Source organism: Arachis ipaensis, chromosome B5, assembly GCF_059453495.1.
Source record: "Arachis ipaensis isolate K30076 ecotype BB chromosome B5, ASM5945349v1, whole genome shotgun sequence".
In the NCBI taxonomy this organism is placed as follows: domain Eukaryota; kingdom Viridiplantae; phylum Streptophyta; class Magnoliopsida; order Fabales; family Fabaceae; genus Arachis; species Arachis ipaensis.
Window position 1 is genome coordinate 37,322,461 of NC_142440.1, and position 19,711 is coordinate 37,342,171.

Consider the following 19,711-nt stretch of genomic DNA (forward strand, 5'->3'; position numbering starts at 1 on the left):
GCAAAAGGAAAGCAGGGAGAGGCCTCAAAGCCCAAGAAACACAACAGAAGCTCAATATAGAAAGTGTATAAATAGGATAGAATTTAAGTTAGGAAGGACTTTTACTTTTGCATTTTTAGCTAGTTTTCATATCTTTGTAATTGAATTCAGAGCTATGACTCACTAAACCCCTTTCATTGGGTTAGGGAGCTCTATTGTAATTCAATGAATCAATAATAGTTTTATCTTCTTCTTCAATCTTTTCTCTTGAATTTTGTTAGAAAGCTTCTCGATCTAATTCCATTGGGTAGTTGTCTTGGGAAAGAAACTACCCATAATTGGAATCCTTCGGAACCTTGGGAAAGGAATGGAGGATTCATGCTAGAGAAGCTTTCTCACAGTGAACTGGATTGGGGTTTGGATGGATATTGTGACATGTAATCCTACCAAATTGTGGTTCATGAAACTGTGTGGTATAATCAGTGATCGAGCATCATCTCTTCTTATGAACATTTAAACCAAGGGATTGGGAATTTGTTTGTTTTTAGAGAGAATTGGTGAGCCAAGGGATTGGGATCCAATCATATAAGATTGCCAAGCAAAATTCAATGAACGCATTGGTTGAGGAAGAGATAAACATGTTTTGATTCGGAGATCTCAATATCTCCTATAACCCAATGAATTCCCCATTTCTGATTTCCACTTTCTCTTTACATTCTGCAATTACATTCATGCAATCACCCCCATTCCCTTTTAATTTCAGCAATCTAGCTTCTGCTCTTTACTTCATGCAATTTAAGATTCCGCCATTTAAATTTCTTGTCATTTACTTTTCCCGCCAATTTTACATTCTGCAATTCTCATCTAAATCTTGATTCCGCTCAACTAGAACACACTTCTAATCCGAATTGCTCACTCAACCAATCCTTGTGGGATTCGACCTCACTCTATTGTGAGTTTTTACTTGACGATAACCGGTGCACTTGCCGGAAGGAATTTTGCCGATCGTGCAATTTCCTAAATCATAGCATAACTAGTTTATGCGCATCAAGTTTATGGCGCCGTTGCCGGGGATTGGTTTTCGATTGACAATTCTCAAATTGGAAGTTAACTAGATTGAGCAATTTTTCTTGCTTTGTTAATTCTGTTCAAGTTACTTGTTGAATTTTAATTTCTGCACTCGGTTACATGCTTTCTTTCTTTATGCCTTTAAATTCAAGCAACTAACTCACTGACTCACTAACTGTTTGAATTAATTCCTCAATTGCTCTAACCATACTCTTCCATTAACCAAGAGTATTTCACTTGTTTGTTGCCTGTGCTGTGTTCTTGTATGACAGGTAGGAGAGGAGAGACATCAACTCCTCCATATACCGAACCAGAGAGGACCCTTCATAGACTGAGAAGGGAAGCAAGAGGGAAGAGAGTACTGGGAGAAGAGGAATCTGAAGGAGAATCTGAGGACAATTTTGAGGAAGCTTTAGATCTCAACATGGATAGAGAAGTTCACAACCATGAGAGAGCTGATGGAAACAATGCCATTCCTGAGAGGAGGGTTCTTAGTTCATACATAAACCCAACCTCTGGGAATTGTGGTAGCAGCATCCAGAAACCACCCATTCAGGCCAACAATTTTGAGCTCAAACCACAGCTAATATCACTTGTGGAGAATCATTGTTCATTTGGTGGAAGTGCTAATGAAGACCCAAACCAACATCTCACAAAATTCCTGAGAATTTGTGACACTGTGAAGTCCAATGGAGTCCAGGAAGATGCATATAAACTGCTTTTGTTTCCATTTTCACTTCGGGACAAGGCAGCTAAGTGGCTGGAATCATTCCTAAGGGGGAGCCTAACAACCTGGGATGAGGTGGAAAGCAAGTTTCTGGCACGTTTCTACCCCCCACAAAAGGTCAATAGGCTTCGATCTGAGGTTCAGACGTTTAGACAACAAGATGGTGAAACTCTCTACGAGGCATGGGAGAGATTCAAGGATTTGACAAGGAAATGCCCACCAGACATGTTCCATGATTGGGTGCAATTGCATATTTTCTATGATGGACTCTCTTATGAATCAAGGAAGGCTGTAGACCATTCATCAGGAGGTTCATTGAACAGGAAAAAGACTGTGGAAGAAGCCATTGAAGTGATTGAGACAGTGGCTGAGAATGAGTACTACTATGCATCAGAGAGGCACAACACTAAGGGAGTCATGGAGCTGAACCATGTTGATACAATTCTAGCCCAAAACAAGGTGTTTGCCAAGCAACTAGCAGAGCTTACCAGGCAATTAGAAACAAAGCAAGTGGCTGCAATACACACACAAGATCAAGAGGAAGTAAGCATTGAAGGAGGTGATTGGGAAGAGGCCAACTATGTGGGAAACCAACAAAGGCAATCATATGATCCACATTCCAACACTTACAACCCAGGATGGAAAAATCACCCAAACTTTGGGTGGGGGAACCAACAAACCCAACCACAAAACCACAAACCTTACAACCACAACCAACATAACAATTCCACATACCAAAACTCCAACCAAAGATCATACCAAGCCACACAAAACACTTACTCCCAACCATCATATCATGGCCAAAATAATCAACCTACCCAACTTAATCCGAACCAACAATTTCAAGATCAATTAAACCGGATAGAAGGAATGATGGCAACCATGAATCAAGACATAACCGAATTGAAAAGCTTCAGGGATGATGTGAGAGCTACCTTAAGAAACCATGGTGAAAAACTCAAGAGGATGGAGTCTCAAGTAGGAGAGCTATCTCAACAGGCCGCCAAATCAACTGCAGTGTTCCCTAGTGACACAGAAAAGAATCCTAAAGGGGAACAAAAGAGAGTGAGATGGGAAGAATGCAAGGCCATCACCATATTGAAGGAAGTTTCAGAAGAAGAAGGAATCAGGCCCTCAGAGCAGGATCCAGAAATCTTGAAGGAAGGTGTGGAAGAAGTTAAGCAGGAAAGTGGAACTGAGCAAGCCAAGGAACTGCAAAAAGGCATGCTGGAAATATACCAACCAAAAGCACCATTTCCTCAGAGGTTAGGAGGAGGTGAAAAAGGGAAAACCTATTCAAGGTTTTTAGAGACATTTAAGTCTCTCCATATCAATATTCCCTTTCTTGAGATTCTCCATCAAATGCCTACACACATCAAGTATTTAAAGGAATTGTTGAGCAAGAAAAGAGTTTTGAAGGGAGGACAAACGGTAACAATGAACAAAGAATGCAGTGCTCTGATCAAGAAAGACACAGTCTCTAAGAAAACAGACCCAGGAAGTTTTCATATTCCTTGCATCATAGGAGAAACAAAAATTGACAGAGGATTCTGTGATCTAGGAGCTAGCATAAATGTGATGCCTCTAACTCTTATGAAGAGGCTACAACTGAATGAGGTGAGATCCACTGATGTAATCATACAACTGGCTAACAAAACTCAGAAGCAAGCTGAAGGGGTAGTTGAGAATGTGCTGGTGAAAGTGGGAGATTATTACTTCCCCACAGACTTTGTCATTTTGGACATGGAGGAAAGCTACTTACACCCTATCATTCTGGGCAGACCATTTCTAGCCACTACTAGAGCGCTCATAGATGTAGAACAAGGAGAGCTAATTCTGAGAATACATGATGAACAGCTCATTTTCAAAGTTTTCAAACCTGCATCTGAGCCTGAACCAGAACCTGAAAAGCCTAAGGATAATAGTAGCCATCTGTGTTTGGAGGAAAGTAATCCAGCAGCTGAAACTCTAAAACAGTCCTTGGAAGGCAAACAAGAGTTGCAAGAGTTAAAGCCACAAGAATCAATGGAAACAGATCAGAAGGATCCTCCTGACATAAGGGTCAATGAAGAAATCCTCAAGAGAAAGGGAAGAGTGATAGGGAGATTGCCAAGAGGGTGGAGAAACAAAAAAAATTCCCACTGAAGGTTTTTCTCCGGGAGATAAAGTGATATCAAGTCATTATCTGCCAATTCCACCTGGCCTCAAAACCATTCCTTCCCAGCTCCCTCAAGTGTTCACAATCAGGAAAGTTCTTTCTATGGAACATTTAGAGGTCATGAAGGAATCAAGTGGGGACGTTTGCATAGTGAGAGGAGAAGACGTCAAGCACTACAATCCACCCTAACAAGGGACAACCGTCAAGCTAGTGACGTTAAAGAAGCGCTTCATGGGAGGCAACCCATGTTTTTAATATCCTTACACTTTATTATTTTGTTTTGCATCTAATAAAGCATGGTTTCTTATGCATGAACTTGAATCCCCAGGACAATTGCTGAAAGAGTGCACTAAATATTGCATGAAAAATACAATTTGTCTCTAAGTTTGGTGTGCCTGAAGGCACCCAAACTTTATTCAAAATGCATTCAATTTTTCATGCAAAGAGCACAACCAAACATTAAGTTTGGTGTTCCTCTTTGAACACGGTTCATGAAAAGCAAGAAGTTCCTCTGGGTTTCGAAATTCATGACAAGTAAACCATTCGCATGTTTTAATACTTTGGTTTCAATTACTTAGGGTAGTAACTTTGTTTAGAATCAAAGAGCCAAAGTGACTATGATTTATTAGAATTATGCACATTCATTAAGGACAACCAATATGGATTTCATGTCATTAGGAGACTTTACCAAACACTAAGTTTGGTGTCCAATAATAAGTGTGCATACATACAAAAGTCACGGCTATAAGCTCATGAAGTCAATCATTGATTTACATGTGCAAGTACTATTCATCATTCACATGGACCGAAAAATGATAGCAAACTTGTTTGTTTGTGCAGGTACAAAAGAAAAGACAAAAATGGAGGAAAAAGACAAAGGGAGGTACGGTGCTTGGTCAAAAAGAAAGTTCACAAGTCTTTGAAGCTAACACATGGGAAAAGGAAGTTCTGCAAGAAAAGATTGCTACATGTACAACCTAATGCACCCAGAATACTTCCAAGAAAATGAAAAGCAATTCGTCCTTCTCCCTAATTCATATATTTACCATCAAGCCACCCTTCACAAACCACCCTAGCCGTCCATTTTTCACTTAAGGGCCCTATAAAGAACCACTTGGGGAACGAGTTCAACACCACCAAATCTCCTTCATGCACATTTTCTTCATCATAGCACAAACTATCTCTTGCCGAAAACAACCTCCCCACATTTCCAACAACACTTCTTGCTTCACCTTGTCAACTTTAGCTTGTCACTTACCCCAAAACTAAAGAACCAATGGCAGCTTCATCTAGCCACAAAAGAAGAAAAGACAAGCAACCAATGGAGGAGAACAGGGAATTCGATGCAAGGAGATACAAATCAGTTTTCCATGAGATTCAAGCCGAATGGATGAGACCTAAAAGGGTACTAGCTGAGGTTCCCTTTGATCTTGAAAAGGATGAGTTCCCAGGTGTTTGGGAGAAGATCAAAAAGAGGAAGTGGGAGCTCCTGACTAAGCCAATCACTAAAATCAACATCAACTTGGTGAAGGAGTTCTATGCAAATGCAGTGAGGGAAGACTCAACCAAGAAACCCACATACAAAAGCTATGTGAGAGGGGTGGAAGTTGACTTCAGCCCCAAGGCAATCATGAAAACTCTTGGCCTGAAAAACATACATTTCAGCCAAGCAAGTTATGAGGAAAGAATGATAGGAGAACCTGACTACACGACTATTGCTGAAGATCTTTGTGCCATCAGAGCTGAATGGGTGAGAAAAACAAGAGGGGCTCCAAGGGTCTTGAGAAGGGGAGACTTAACACCTGAAGCTAAAGGGTGGTATGCAATAGTTAGGAGATCCATCCTACCCACTGCAAACTCTTCAGAAATAGTCCCTAAAAGAGCCATCTTGCTACATTGCATTATGGTGGGAGGGGAGATCAAAGTTCATAAACTCATTGCTGAACAGATACAAGAGTTTAGTGAGAAAAGTGACCCTGAATCCTGGCTCCACTTCCCTAGCACCATCATTAGACTATGCATCGATGCCCAAGTACCACTTGAAGATGAAAGACCTAATTGGCTATATCCTGGATTGGCCATAACTGCGTACAGAATGACTCTTGGCCCAACTGCTCCAAGACATACAAGGAGAAGAAATGAAGAAGGGCAACAAGCGGAAGCCGAGCAAGAAGCAGAACAAGAAGGACAGGAAGGAGAAGACAGAGAAGAAGAGCAAGAAGAGCAAGCAATTCCAGAAAGAAGACAACGAATTCCCAGAGACCCCATGGATATGAGCAGAATGCAGGAAATCATGGAAGGAATGTCTCAACAATACATGAGGTCTCAGGAGAGACAAGAGGACTTTCACCTAAAAATGATGGATATGCAAAGGAACTTTGAATCAAGATTCTTCGATCTGCAAAGGGAACAGAATTTACACTTACAGGAATCCTTCAGCCACATATGCCAACACCAAGATGCCAATGTCTTGGCAATCAAGGAAGCCACCACTTTACAGAATGCAAGATACTCAGTCCAAGCTGATTACAACATCAGTTCGCAAATCAAGCTTAACTACATAGGGGAACATCTACACAAGATGGATCCAGCATTCCCAGCTTTTGATGAGTATTTCAAAGGGAGGAAAGAAGGAGAAATAAACAAGGCAATGATCCTTGAAAAAGGAGTGGAAGAAACGATGAAAAAGGCTGGATTCTGGAAAAAGCTCATAAGAAAAGACAAAGGAAGCACAAGTGGTCAAAAAGAGGCAGGAAGCAAGAAGAAGCAGGATCCCAAGAATTAAGAAGAACCAAGCAATGAATAAGAGGTGGTCTCGTTCCTTAATAATCAAATGATAATTGGTGAATTGTCTTTATGAGCTTTCTTTCATCATAAGTCATTTAAGTGTTATGTGGAGTTTTTTTTTTTTTTTTTAGTATGAGTGTCTATTTATTGCTTTGAATAAAGTGAATGCCTAGATGTTTGGATATAACTTCACCTTCTTAAACAAGTGCTTGCCATGCTTGTTCTGTTTCCAAAAATAAAAGAAAAGTTTGAACAAAAGTAACTTGGCTCAATTAGTGACAAATCAAGTAGAATTAAGTGGTGGTATGCATGCTTGATTGTTTAGTCAGATCACTGGAATTAGAGTGTAGAATTATCATTTTTTGTGTAGAAATTGAAAACTGTCTATGGATCTTGATGAATAAATGTCTTTGGCCATGAAAAAGAAAGAAAAAGAAGAAGAAAAAGCCACTGAAAAAGGGCAACCAAAAAGCAAGAAAATTGAGAAAATAAGCTAGGCACCAATGGTTTGAACTTCTGAGACAAATGCCTGTGGTGTTTATGTATTAAGGATATGCTTGGATGAATAGGTTCTGAGGAGTGTTTCAACACTTGGTAACTTGGGTTAACTAACCCGGGATTATCAACCAAAAGTCCATTATCAAGAGCAACCTAAATACAAAACATTTAGTCACACAAAGAGGTGCTGGGCACCAATGCCTCAAGAAGAAATGTGAACTAAAATGCCTGGAGTGGATATGTGTAGTGCACTGATAAGAAAAAGAAAATGCCAAAGGCTTGTGCAACACATGACACCAAGCAAACAAGGAGCAAAGGAGCTCTAAGAAAAAGAAAAGAAAAACAAAGAAAAAAAAAAGTGCCAAGGACATAAGAATAACAAGAGGCCATAGCAGTGTTTGATGGATGCAATGAAAAAGTGATAATCTTACCTGATAAGAATGAAAAAGTGATGCTGCAACTTTCTGCATAAAACCCTTCTGATGAACTTCAAATGCTTACTAATATAGCCAATGTAATTGCCTTCTGTTTCATACTTTCTTCTCAAATAACTCAGGACTTGCTTAGGGACAAGCAAGTATTAAGTTTGGTGTTGTGATGCCAAGGCATCTTAGGCTAGTTTCACTAGCATTTTTCTGTTAGTTTTAGTTGTTTTATGCATTTTCTTGAGCTTAAAGTAACCAAGAATGGTTAAATGAATAACAAAGCAATGAACCATCCAAACAGTATGATTTTGATGCAAATTCCATGAGTTTTTAGTTATATTACTTGAATGCTATGAATGGAAGATTTCTCATGAAATTTTGCAAGACTTTGATGCAATTGTTTGGATGATTTCAGGGAAGAAGAGGCTAAGCAAGGAAGCAACAAAATCAATAAAGGAAGCTTGAATATCACATGTGGAGTTTAAGTTCCAGTTTAAGCCTAAACTGGAGCTTAAACGCCAGAATCATGAAGGCTAAGAAATGCTGGAATTGAAGTTTAACCTCCAGTTTAACCTTAAACTGGAGGTTAAACGCCAGAATGGAAGTCTCACCAAAGAAGCATGTCCACGTTTAACCTCCAGTTTGACCTTAAACTGGAGGTTAAACGCCAGAAGTGAGAAGAGCACCAAGGGGGGCAGTTCCACGTTTAACCTCCAGTTTAACCTTAAACTGGAGGTTAAACGCCAGAAAGGGGAAAAGCACCAGGGAGCCATTTCCACGTTTAAGCTCCAGTTTGACCTTAAACTGGAGCTTAAACGTGTTCGACCAAGTTTCTCCTCCAGGGTTGCTTTCTCCATTTCCACGTTTAAGCTCCAGTTTAGCCTTAAACTGGAGCTTAAACGTGTTCGACACCTCTAGGGCTACCTTTCTCCTCTTCCACGTTTAAGCTCCAGTTTAACCTTAAACTGGAGCTTAAACGTGTTCGACCTCCAGGATGGCTTTCTCCTCTTCCACGTTTAAGCTCCAGTTTAACCTTAAACTGGAGCTTAAACGTGTTCGACCTCCAGGATGGCTTTCTCCTCTTCCACGTTTAAGCTCCAGTTTAACCTTAAACTGGAGCTTAAACGTGTTCGACCTCCAGGGCTGCCCTTCCTATCTCCACGTTTAAGCTTCAGTTTAACCTTAAACTGAAGCTTAAACGTGTTCGACTACATGACTCTCCAGGGCTGCCTTCTTCCATTCCCACGTTTAAGCTTCAGTTTAACCTTAAACTGAAGCTTAAACGTGCTTCTACAAAAGGCTTCACTGGAAGTGTCTGGCGTTTAAGCTGCAGTTTAAGCTTAAACTGCAACTTAAACGCCACTCTTGGAAAAGGTTTCTGGGCCAAAAATATTGCGGTTTAAGTTAGTCTTTGAGCACAAACATTAACTTAAACTTACTCTGGCATGAAATCCAATTGAATATCATGGTTTATGGGATTGGGCCTGAAGGATTGATGAGTCTGAAATTTCAATTTGTTGAGTCATGTATTATTATTTGATTATCACTAAGTTGGCTCAATGAATGTTACAGAATTTGGATCAACAGCCTCATCAAGATTATGGATCATAAACCCAAGGCAAAAGGAAAGCAGGGAGAGGCCTCAAAGCCCAAGAAACACAACAGAAGCTCAATATAGAAAGTGTATAAATAGGATAGAATTTAAGTTAGGAAGGACTTTTACTTTTGCATTTTTAGCTAGTTTTCATATCTTTGTAATTGAATTCAGAGCTATGACTCACTAAACCCCTTTCATTGGGTTAGGGAGCTCTATTGTAATTCAATGAATCAATAATAGTTTTATCTTCTTCTTCAATCTTTTCTCTTGAATTTTGTTAGAAAGCTTCTCGATCTAATTCCATTGGGTAGTTGTCTTGGGAAAGAAACTACCCATAATTGGAATCCTTCGGAACCTTGGGAAAGGAATGGAGGATTCATGCTAGAGAAGCTTTCTCACAGTGAACTGGATTGGGGTTTGGATGGATATTGTGACATGTAATCCTACCAAATTGTGGTTCATGAAACTGTGTGGTATAATCAGTGATCGAGCATCATCTCTTCTTATGAACATTTAAACCAAGGGATTGGGAATTTGTTTGTTTTTAGAGAGAATTGGTGAGCCAAGGGATTGGGATCCAATCATATAAGATTGCCAAGCAAAATTCAATGAACGCATTGGTTGAGGAAGAGATAAACATGTTTTGATTCGGAGATCTCAATATCTCCTATAACCCAATGAATTTCCCATTTCTGATTTCCACTTTCTCTTTACATTCTGCAATTACATTCATGCAATCACCCCCATTCCCTTTTAATTTCAGCAATCTAGCTTCTGCTCTTTACTTCATGCAATTTAAGATTCCGCCATTTAAATTTCTTGTCATTTACTTTTCCCGCCAATTTTACATTCCGCAATTCTCATCTAAATCTTGATTCCGCTCAACTAGAACACACTTCTAATCCGAATTGCTCACTCAACCAATTCTTGTGGGATTCGACCTCACTCTATTGTGAGTTTTTACTTGACGATAACCGGTGCACTTGCCGGAAGGAATTTTGCCGATCGTGCAATTTCCTAAATCGTAGCATAACTAGTTTATGCGCATCAGGTTTAAATTGGATTTTAATTACTATATTATTCCCAATTTTATGTGAAATTACTATATCACCCCTAACCCTAATTTACACACACACACCCCACCAACCTATTGACCTAGCCTCCAAAATGAAACCCTGATCCCCTAGCCCTTAGCAGCCACACTCCAACCCTCCTTCCTTGACTCAACAGCAACGCATGCAAGATTTCCTTTTATGAAAGAAAGAAAAAGCAGAAAGCAAGGGGGGAAGATTGGGAACGGGACTGCCGATCTGAGAAGAGAGTAAAGACGGCACTGGCGCGCGTCACTTCCGCCGCACCGCCGTGTTACACCAGGGAGGATGAGAGAGTGAGGAACGGGCACGGAAGGGAGAGGGTCACGCCGCCACGGTCGTCCAGGAGAAATGCCGGAGAAGGAGAAGCTGATGCACTGCCCAGAACCGCGTCCGCTGCAGTCTTCGCGGGGCTTGGGTTGCTGCGGTCGCTCCTCGCCGTCGCGCTTTCTACGATCAGCCTCGCCGTTCTGCTTTCCGTCAAGTCCGTCTTGCTGCTGATGTCGCCGAACCAGGCAGAGGAAGAGGGAGACTCTTATACAATTGAACAACTATTTATTTCTAATAACTCGCCTGTACTTTTACTGGTTTACGGAACTGCACTTACTTTAAAAGTAAATTGACTTTCTAGTAATTCTACTATAGCTCCAGTGCCCATCTTCAATTGATTATGTATTTGGGGTATTTTTCAAAATTCTGGAAAGAAAGGGGATTTTTCGATTTTATCCCGGTTGAGTTCGTTTGATAAACTTTACCTAATTTATTTTTGGGTTAAGTTTGGTTTAGCATACTACATTGTTTATGCCATTGTGATTCTTTTGAAAATGTTGGACTTATAGCTTTCTTCTTATAAGCGGACTCGTTCTTTATTAAGTTTTTATCTCTATGACTTTTGTATTCTTTTGGATCAATTTAAAACTTGTTTGATGTCTCATGCCTAGTGGATCTTGTTTAAACTATCTTGGCTTAAGATCCTTTCTTGCAAGGTTTGACTCCTTTTTAGTACATCTTAAACTTCTTGAAGGTTCTTCTGAGATGATGATTTCAAGAACACTTTTAGAGTCTTGTTTTGAACTTTTTAAAGGAGTTTTGAATTCTCTTTGAAGAAATATTAAACGGAATTTACTTTCTGTTGCTTGATTGAGATTGAAACCATTGTTCAATTTTGACGAAGTTAATTTAAAGTTGGCATGCACTATTTTAAATGAGGTTTTGAAAAGCTTCCTTGTATAGTGGAAACCGGTTCGTTTGTAACGCACCACTTATTTCCTTTTACCAAATTGTAAGCAAATTTTTACCTCGGAGTTTCTTTTCTAAAAAGAGTTTAACTTTCTCTTTCGTCCTTGCTATAAATATTATGCACGCTTGTTTGAGTATGAACTTTGAGAATTTTTGGACAAGCATTTGATTTTCTTTCAAGTTTTATGATTGCGTTTGGTTAGGTTGTGCTCCTAATTATCTTTCTAACATATTTGAGGAAATATTTTGGCTCTTAGCCAAACTTGTGTGCATTTTGTTTTTAAAACTCTACATAATCTACTTCAACATGAAATTGAATTAGAGCAAAGTCACGTTTATGCTTTTGTTACTCTCTTGAAGGATGTTGTTGTTTAACTTCTCTTTCAGAGTGCGAAGTGATTTTTGCAAGTTTTCGATTCTTTTAAGAACAATGTATTCAGAAGTATTTTTAATCATGCTCTTGAGTTCTGTGAGCTTTGTCTTGGGTTTGAAATATTCTCTTCTGTAAACCTCATGCTTCCTCGACTTAGCTTGAGTTTGTTTCAAACTGATGCGCTGGTTTTTTTCTTATTGATCCTATTGAACTTCTTTGATCCAAGGGTTATCTTTGAAGTTGTCAATTGATTTATTTCTAGAAAACTTCATTGCTTGAGCGTCTTTGTTTATCTGGAAATTGGATACATTCCCTTAAATCTATGAGTATTACCCTTGACGATTGTCTCTCTGTTCTAAATCTGGTATCTTTCTGAGTAGACTCGAGAATTGTTTTGATATCACGTGCAACTTGTAGACGTAGTAACGCGATGCGTTAGTTCTTTGAGACGTGATATGTGTATATGGAAGCTGAAGCGGTAGGTGTGCAACGTTATGAGTTGTGGGTGTTTTGTTCCTTGCGAACGGGTTTACGATCGTTAGGCTTATGATCGGATATGGGGATTGTAAAGTGCTTGATGGAGTTGGAAAGTTTAAGCTTTGAGGTTGATATGAGATTAGTGTGGAGATGTTGAGCACGTCGTTTTAACCCCATCATGATTTATAGCCTTCGATGCCTTGCCTTACTATCACATGTTTGACCCATGTCATCTTTTGCATTGAGCCTATCTGGTAACATTTACCTGGCAATCACACTCCTACCCTTGCATCTTTATGCATACGACAATCCAAGTATTTGAAAATTGTATATATATGTTTATATGTTGAGATATTTTTGCTTCTTCCTTAAATGTGTTCAAGGGTGAACTGTTATGAGATTTATTTCGTTTTGTATCAATTTTCGAGGGCGAAAATTTTTATAAGGTGGGTAGAATATAAGACCCAAAACCTTTGAAAAAGGGCTATCATTAGCTAATTTCAAATTCAGTGTTTCTGTAGCTTTAATTTCAGAAATTTTCTTATTAAAGAAAATTAAAGCAAGTTTTGATTTATTGAATTTGAAATAAGTTATGATTACTATCCAATTTTATAATTATTGGATTATTTTATATATTTAAATTATAAAGTTGGCAGTTATGAAATAATACGAATTTTATATATGATTCGGATTAAATAATTAATATTTTAAATATTAACACTGCTACTTTGGAAAATAAATGATTTAATTATATTATTCCTAATTATTTGATTTGGACATTTTATTGAAAATAATTGGTACAATTGCTGAGCAAATAGTATTTTTATAGATATTATTGTTGGGTTTAAATTGGGTTTCAATTACTATATTATTCCCAATTTTATGTGAAATTACTATATCGCCCCTAACCTTAATTTACACACACACCCCACCAACCTATTGACCTAGCCGCCGAAATGAAACCCTGATCCCCTAGCCCTTAGCAACCACACTCCAACCTTCCTTCCTTGACTCAACAGCAACGCATGCAAGATTTCCTTTTATGAAAGAAAAAAAAGCAGAAAGCAAGGGGAAAGATTGGGAACGGGACTGCCGATCTGAGAAGAGAGGAAGGACGGCGCCGGCGGGCATCACTGCCGCCGCGCTGCCGTGTTGCACCAGGGAGGATGAGAGAGTGAGGAACGGGCACGGGAGGGAAAGGGTCACGCCGCCACGGTCGTCCAGGAGAAACGCCGGAGAAGGAAAAGCTGCTGCGCTGCCCAGAACCGCGTCCGCTGCCATCTTTGCGGGGCTTGGGTTACTGCGGTCGCTCCTCAGTGTGAAGCACGTCGCTATCGCGTCTTCTGCGATCAGCCTCGCCGTTCTGTGTTCCGTCAAGTCCGTCTCGCTGCTGATGTCGCCGAACCAGGCAGAGGAAGAGGGAGACTCTGTCACGCCATCACCGCGCCGAACCGCCGCGCATGAGGAGCCGGGCTGTCGCTGCCTTTCCCGTCGCAAAGGAGAGCCCAGAGGAGAGAGAGAGGTCGCGCAATGTTGAGGGTGGGAGATACGGGCCAGTGGCGCGTGCAGGAATGCGACCCACTGCGCGGAACTATCGCCGCCGTTTCTACCGCCGGAAAGCCTCGGTTAGCACCGCCGAAGCTTTTGCCCATTTCTGTCGCCGGAGAACCTCACTGTCGCCACTGGAGAAGCTCACTGCCGTCGCCGGAGAACTCCTCCGGTAAGGGTTTTAATTGAGGTTTCTACTTTTTTGGATTTCGAGAAGGTTTTAATGTAGTGCGCTTTTTATAGTTGACTCACTGGAGCTTTTGGCCGCTACTGGAGCTGTTGACGGGTCGGTCCGAAATTGCAGCTGCTCCATTTTGTTGTTTCGGTGAGTAATTATGTTTCGAAAAGTCCTGCGTTAGTGTCCCGTACGTGTATTAAAGCCTTTACGGTATTAATGTTATTGGGATTTAGTAACTGAGGTTGCTTGTTGTAATTTAGAGCTGTTTATGCTGCTACGAAAACGTGTGGGGCTGTGCTTTGAAGCTGCCTCTGGTTTCAGGTTGAGGCGGAAAAGACTATGTGACGCATTTGGGTTATAAAATTTGCGTTTTCAGGTAGGGGCGCTTTCCAAAAACTATATTTTATATATTGGAATTATTACATATGGATACTGATGTGAGAGAATGGGTATTTGGTGATTGTATCGGCCTTATGTATGGTTTGATTTGTCTCAATTGATTAAGAACATTTGTTGGATGGATTGTTGTGTGGCTTTGTGAAACGAAATGCTTTTGAAGTTGATTATTTTAAAGCTTTGAAATCGAGTTTGATCCGTTGAGAATTGATTTGAGTTAATTTTCTTGAGAATGTGAAAAATAGAATACACTCTTGAATTCAGCCTGGTTTGCTTTAAATGATCTAGTATGATAAATGACGGTTGTTGACCGTTTCTTTAAAGCTTTAGAAATGAGTTTATTCGGCTGATAATGATTTGATTTTGAAACGGTTTTCTTGAAATATGGAATTGAGATTACTATTGGATTTGGCATGCCTTGAACTGATTTTTGGATTTTGGGCTGTTGAAAAGGATTGTGGACTGTTTTTTTGGGACCCGAACTAGGTGGCAAAGTCCAAGTTTTAGGGTAGGTGCTGCTGAAATTCCGGTAGAATCCGGGACTTTACTGATATGTTATTCGGAAACTTATGAGTTAATGGCTTCTACTATTTTATCTGAATTATTAAGAAAGGGACGACTTATGCTTTTGAAATGAATTATTAAAAAGGAAATTGTGATTTAGTCTTGTTTCTTAAGAAAAGTATTATATTTCCCTTGTGAACAGGCTATTTAGATGAAACTTATGCTTTAAGGCTGTTTTAAATGTGAAAAGGGTTTATGCCTTTGAATTTGGCTTGAGGATTTCAATCAGAGAATTTTCAGTGACTTTGAAAGAACCTAAACGTCTATTGACAAGTTTCATTCTAAAATGTTTTGGGAAAAATCATAAGTACTCTTTGAGTTCTGAGTTTTTGCAAGACAAACAATTTTTGAGCTGTTGAAACGCTTTAGAATTTCCCATGGGGTTGAAGCTGGTTTTTGTTTAAGTAAAGGAAACGGCTTTGAAAAGAGTAATTGATTACGTGACTCGATTTGGCTTAGATCCTATTTTGTTACTCAAATCAGGAAGCCAAGGTTTTAATGATTTTAAGTGAATTTTCGGAAATGAGTTATGTTAATCTCCCATAAAGACTTGAGACTCTGCCGAGGACTCTTTGTTATAAAATCCCGTTGTTGGATGGATGATTTTGAATATTTCAAAATAAATCTTTAACTTGCCATGGTTATGGAAGTTTTAGAAAGAGGATGCCGGGAGTGGCATTGTTTTAAGAAGGGAGAACTTACCTCGAGTAAAAGTGGCTTATGAGCATGAGATGATTTGAGAAATGAGATCTTTAAAGCCAAGGCTGAAAAGAGTTAAAATTGATTTCAAAGTGAAATGAATTGACAACAAGTGATTTATGGCTTAAATGCCGATTTTATGAATTTAATGATGTTAAATGGTGGAAGTGCTGTTTTGTTATGGGCCGGAATGGCTGTGTATGATTATGAATATTGGCTGGTTCTGGATTGAACCGTGAGCCAGAATGGCTGTGTATGATTATGAATATTGGCTGGTTCTGGATTGAACCGTGAGCCGGATGGCTGAGATGGATGTTGATCCATGGCTGAGAATGAATGAATATATGCTATTGAATGAAATTGTGAATGTTGCACTTCCACTATCTGAGATACGAGTTTCCCTGGGTAGTAGCAGTGGCTAACCACCATGTGCTCCAGGTTGAGACTTGATACTCTGTTGACTCTATGTCGTAAGGGTTGCCGGGTACTGTGAAAGCCCCGGATGAGCTCGCCCCCGTGAATATACACCAGTGAGGGTGCTGGATATGGATCATGATTATGATCACAATTATGTTGAGTATAACTCGAGTTGGGGATGCACAACAGAGGGACAGTCCAATGGTTAGCTACCAGGACTTGTCGGGTTGGCTCTATAATCGATAGATAATATCATCAGCCACTAGGACAGGCATGCATCATATGCATCTATGTGACATTGTTTGGGTGTGAATATTGTACTTGGTTTGCCTTTGTGATTACTTGTGATTAACTGCTATTTGCTCTACTTGCTGTAACTGTTTGTTTGTGCTTGAACTTCCTATCTGTGTTTGTGACTGGGACTCTATTGGATTGTGGTGATTGGTTGATGGTTGGATTGTTTGGGCCTAGGGCCGTGGTTGAAATGAGATGGACCGATTGTTGGTTCGATTTTGTGTGTTTCTGGTTTGGAAAAATATGAAAGGCTATTTTGGTTCAGCATAGATAAACCTTTTTGAAAGGCTTTTGAGTTTTTGAGAACTGAACGGTTCTTCTTTCAGAAAAGATTTCCGACTTTACTTTTATTGTAAATCGTTATTTTTGAAAAGAGGCATAAGACGGTTATTAATCACTAGTACGGTTTATCTTCAACGTATCCTATTACAGTAATTCCCAAAAATCCTTTACTGAGAACCCTTTCGAGGATGATGTTCTCACCCCCCCCCCCCCCACATTTTCCCCTTTCAGGATATGGGCACTGAAGTCACGAAGAGTTTATTTAGTTGTTGTTGAGATGCTCTGTATTGTTTTAGTTATGGTTTGTTGTACCCTCGCCTTTATCTTGATATATTCTGTAAGAGGGATAGGAATTGTATTGGATAATGCTTGTAATATTATCTATGTACATAAGTGTATATATGTATGTACTCTTTGCGAGTTGTTGTAAGTGTATTGAATGTATGGATGTACGTTGTATAGCAAAAGTATTTTTGGGAGCGGTACTGCAGTTTAAAGTTTTAAACAGGCTCATATTTTAGTAATAAATAGTATAAAAGTCGTCGTAATGTCCGAGTTATCAGAGTCGCGCAGCCGGAAGCGTGAGCTTTGGTAGTTACGGTGTTACAACTAGTATTAAGCCGACCAAACTTAATACTAAGAAATATGCAATGATAGGCTAACAGCATTACTCAATAGACATTCATGTGTATAAAACTCTAACTCTCGTCATCAGGACAAGACCGATAATATGACAAACGCTCAGAGTATGCAAATGAAGCATAGTCAGTCCATTCCTCAGGCTCTACAGGAAAGACTGCTCTGATACCATAATGTAACACCCTAACTATCAAAATGTCACGCTTCCGGCTGTGCCACTCTAGTAGCTCGGGTATTACGGCGACTCTTAAAATATTTAATACTAAAATATGAGCCTGTTTAAAACGAAACATAAATCCATACTTACAACTATATACATACACATACATAGTATTAACTTACAAGCTTTACATAACACAAATCCTATCCCTCTTATAAATTGTGAAAGATAAAGGCGAGGGAATAGTAAATAATAACTAAAGCAATATAAAACATCACGACAGCAATAACTAGGTAAATTCATGACTTCTGCATCCATATCCTGAAAGGGGAAATCTGTAGGGGGGTGAGAACATCATCCTCGAAAGGGTTCTTAGTAGAGGGTTTTAAGAATTGTTATAAGAAGAAATTTTAACAAAAACTGTTTTAAAAGCTCAGTAGTCATCGTTGTCTTATGAATTATTCAAACATCGACGTGTAATTAAATCCAAAATTCCAACACCCATATCTTAATTTCGTAAAAGTTCCATTCTTTATAAATAGACATAATATTCAATGTAAATACCAAGGGATCAATCAACCCAAACTCACCCATCACAGCCTCCGGCCCAATATACAATTAGATCTCGGCCTCCAGCCCAACAAAACTCATCACCACCATCATCAACCCACCACCAATACTTAAAACAGAAATCAGTCACAAGCACAAACAAATACAAGGCAAACACACTTAAAAAGCAGTTACAGCAAATATCATGGATACTAGTTAAGTAGAACTTATCAGGTAGGCAAACCAAAACAATTTAAGCATAGCCAAACAATGGCAAACAAATGCAGTATGATGCATGCCTGTCCTACTGGCCATGAGCTCACGTGTCGGTTACTTTGCCAGAGCCCGACATATCCGGTAGCTAACCCGGATATCGTTCTCTTGAAAACCGGTGGGTGGTACACCACCACGAATCCCACCTGGTGGGCGGTACACCACCACGAACCCCACCATTGCGAGCGGTACACCACCACGAACATCGCAAGATCTTCAATTGGAAAACAACACACACATGTGGGCGGTAAACCACCACGAACCCCACAAAGCATTCACTTTTAAAAACATGTGGGCGGTAAACCACCACGAATCCCACACAACATTCTCTTTAAAAATATATGGACGGTACACCACCACGAACCCCACATACATCTTGACACTGGGAAAATGGTAAACCACCACGAACCTTGCCAGGTCAAAGCTCAAAACAATTTCATTTTTAAACCTCTTTCTTAACATTTCACCAAGCTTTTATCAGCAAGTAATACAACAGTACATTCTCAAAAATATTTGATAATAATATAGGAATCTTTTCTTAAGATCCATACCCAAGGTAGTTACCAATCTAACACCGGTAGCCTAATTTCAATTCTATTTTTAAAATACCAAATAAATTCGGAATTGCACAAACTTTATGTCCAGGCAACCGTCTCGGATTAAGCTTTCTAATAAACTAAAATCGTAATTTTTTGATCAATCTAGCCTCGGGAATAGAAGAAAAACCGTGCCTTCTCTGCAGTACTTAAAAACCAGAAAAACAACAGTAGTGTGTTATATTCAATATTCCATATAAAATTCAAATTAATTCCAACCACCTTCAAAATTAATATGGTTAAATTTAACTTATCCAAGTTTCTTTCTCAATTGATTCCAGGTCAACATCATTTTTAATGAAAAAGTTACATAATTTGAAAGTTAGATAGAAATAATTCAAAATCTGTTTTAGAAATCAAGCAGCTTAGTATCTTTCAACTTGTATAACTTTTATTACAAAACTTCAATTAGACTAAAGTTTGGTTTGAAAACTCCTAACTTATCTAAAAACAAGTGTGTTTTGGTTGCAACCAATTGCTATTCAATTCTAAGAGTTACAAGTATTGGAAGTTGATGCATAACTTGTCGAAAACTGATTCTTTCAGGCTTTGATCACCAGTTTTCAAAAATTCACAACTCCCAATCCTTAACTCCTAAAATTCTGAAATTTTAGAGCAATAAACCAAGTTAATCAAATTTTAAAACAAAATTAGTTTCACTCCAAAAGTCAGCTCGTAAGAATCTCAGCAAGACAAA

General features: G+C 39.2%; 1 non-coding gene across 1 annotated transcript; it reads right to left on the reverse strand.

Moving 5' to 3' along the window:
- Positions 1 to 1,897: 1,897 nt before the first annotated feature.
- Positions 1,898 to 2,001, reverse strand: LOC148563875 (small nucleolar RNA R71). Its single transcript, XR_015885338.1, has one exon. It is a non-coding gene; the product is annotated as a small nucleolar RNA R71 (small nucleolar RNA).
- Between the last annotated feature and the right edge of the window lie 17,710 nt (positions 2,002 to 19,711).